We start from the raw sequence: 2705 nt of genomic DNA on the forward strand, positions 1-2705 counted from the left end.
GAACCAACCTCTGGAATAACTTGCTTAGCAGCTAGGTTGTGAGCAAAGAATGTATATTAATAATGTGACTGAAGAAAAGTCCCATCTTTCCTTTTCTTGGTCTTTTCCGTCATCTAACAAAAGCATTAACTTCTTTAAGGAGGGAAAGCAGTGCTACTTAGCCAAATCTTGGTTTTAGACTTTTTAATTTTTGTATGCAAATGCTCACTGACAGAGGGAACTAAGCCATCACCTCAATATAATGCTATATTTATGAAGTATGATACTAGCAAAACTTAGGGCTCAGGCTGATAAATTCCTCAAAATAACCTATTTTCAGGTGCTTGTTACTCTGACAAGCTTCTGTGGTTTGGCTAAAATTTTCACACCTTGGATTTTGGTGTGGCTGTTTCAGCAAAGTTTGTTTTAAACTTTCATTAAAATCATGTAAGACATACTGGTTTTCCCATATTAAAATTACTATAGAAGCTTAAATCAGTACCTTATGTCAGTCCTACATACTGGGAAGCAGAGACTTTCCACTTGGTATAGACAGTTCTAGACAGTTCTGTTGCCTTTGCCATGAAAATGCCTATAGGCTTTGCCAATGAAACTAGGAAATAAAGAGAATTCAATAGAAATCTCTTGGAGCATGAATCTGTGCTGAACACATCCTGTCGTGTCCCTGCAAGGTTTCAGTGTATCTGAGGGACTGATGGTGCTCACGGGGCAGAGAGCAACTCAGCAACTTTACCAAGGGCTGACCAAGAACTTCCCATGAATGGCTTCTGCAGACATGGTGTGAGGACACTCTTTTGCATGCTACTGATGCTCTCACTGCCAGCCCCGCATGGTATGTGTCCACTCAGAGCTCAAGAAAAGAAAAATCACAGTATTTCTTGGATAGGAAGGACCAGCTGAGAGAGATTAGGACAGAAACCAGACAGAAGATGAGAACCAGAGGGATGACAGAGGATAATGTTCATACAATTGAGTACATCCACAACCTACAAACAACAAGACTACATTACTGCCACCTGTGAAACCTGCTGGGAAAATGTTAGATACCTTCCCATTCAGTTGGCTGTTCGTACAGTGAAATTAATTCCATTACGGCGGTGTGGATCTGTGTCAGGTAGGTATAATCCTCCTCATGACTCATACAGGTGCCAAAATGGCTTCACATAAGGGAATCTGGAGGGGTTTCATGTTTCTGTGGGGTGACGCAGGAAACAACAAATAAAATATCTGCATGAAGAGATTGTGGTCCTCTGAAAAAGCATGTGGAGCTTCACGCTCTCCACCACCTATGGAGAGGTTCCCTGGGTGAATGTGCACAGACTACCTTGAGGAACACCAGTGGAAGGGCAATGCTGACTGAACGTCACCAAACCATTTCTAAACCTGGTTTGCATGTCTCGGCATCTGGTGTTTCCTGTTCCAGTCCTGGAGCGCAGAGTGAGCTGCATGGCTGAACAGCAGCCTGATGAGACCTTGGGTGCCTCTGCACGGAAAAATTCAGTCAGCTCTGCCTAATAACCCTCAGCATTTCCATTTCTCATTAGTGCAGGCCTGTGTCTGTGAACACACCAGAGTGCTACTGGACGCATACCTGCCTGGTTTGTGTGGCCTCAGCAGCAGCAGACGTGGGTGCAGTGAAGGACACAACCTTGAGCCAGGTCTGGAAGACAGCGGTGCAGTGCTTTTCCTTCATCTGGACACTCATTTCCCCTAGTTATAAGCTCAGCATCCCTTTTGTTTGCAAATACGTGCAATCACTTCCCGTTCTTTTACTAAATTCAGTAGTTCCACATCGACTTCTAATGCTAACCTTCCTCCTCTGCCTTTGCCTCACCCAACACACACCCGCACCCCTCACCTCACCGGAGCCCTCCCACCTCCCGGCAGCGGCCGGGCTGGCAGCAGCCCTGGCGCTGGTTTGGAAACAAGCCCCAGTATCACTTCCACAGGCGGGACGCGTTCTTGAAAGCCAGTGAATAGTCCTGTTAGTGTACTGCGGAGTTAACACTTAAGTGTTCTTAAGAAAACCCAAGTGCCAGGTATTGCTCGGAAGGATTTGTCACGCCGTTTGCATCCGTGCGTTCAGGCACAGGGACTTCCTCAGCTGAGGCTGAACTCGCACCTGAGGCGCGATGGGGTGCGGAAAAACCTGGAGGGGACGGCGGGCAGTTGGAGCCACGGTCCCCCGCGGAGCCCCGCAGCCCCCGGCGGCGCGGAGGGGCGGGACGGGGCGGGACGGGGCGGGGCGGGGCGGGAAGGTGCGGGACGGCCGCACCCCCGCCCGCCAACTATCGCGGGAGCACCGCCCTCCTCTCCCGCCGGCAGACGCCACATCCTGTCGGTGGTGCGGGGCGGCCGGGGTCATCGGAGCCGCAGCGGGGAGGGGAGGGGCCGCTGGCCGGCCGGCTCCGGTGAGTGCGGCGGGGGACGATCCTCCTCGGAGCTGTGCGCGGCTCCTCGGGGCGACCGCCGCAGGGGCAGCGTCCATCGGGAGGCGGATCCCGGTGAGGGGGCGGCGGGGGCGCGGCCCGGGCGTGGCGGGGATGCGGCGCCGAGGCCGCGCCCGGCGAGCCCCGGCTCCTGGGCTGACTTCTCTGCCGGCTCCCCGCCCGGCCCCGCGGGCGCCGCTTCCCAGGGCGGGGCTGGGAACCGAGCGCCGACAGCGGGGCGTTGGGAGCAGTGGTGGCTGCGGGGCCCGGGCGGGA

The sequence above is a fragment of the Calypte anna genome, chromosome 2 (genome assembly GCF_003957555.1).
Source record: "Calypte anna isolate BGI_N300 chromosome 2, bCalAnn1_v1.p, whole genome shotgun sequence".
Lineage (NCBI taxonomy): Eukaryota > Metazoa > Chordata > Aves > Apodiformes > Trochilidae > Calypte > Calypte anna.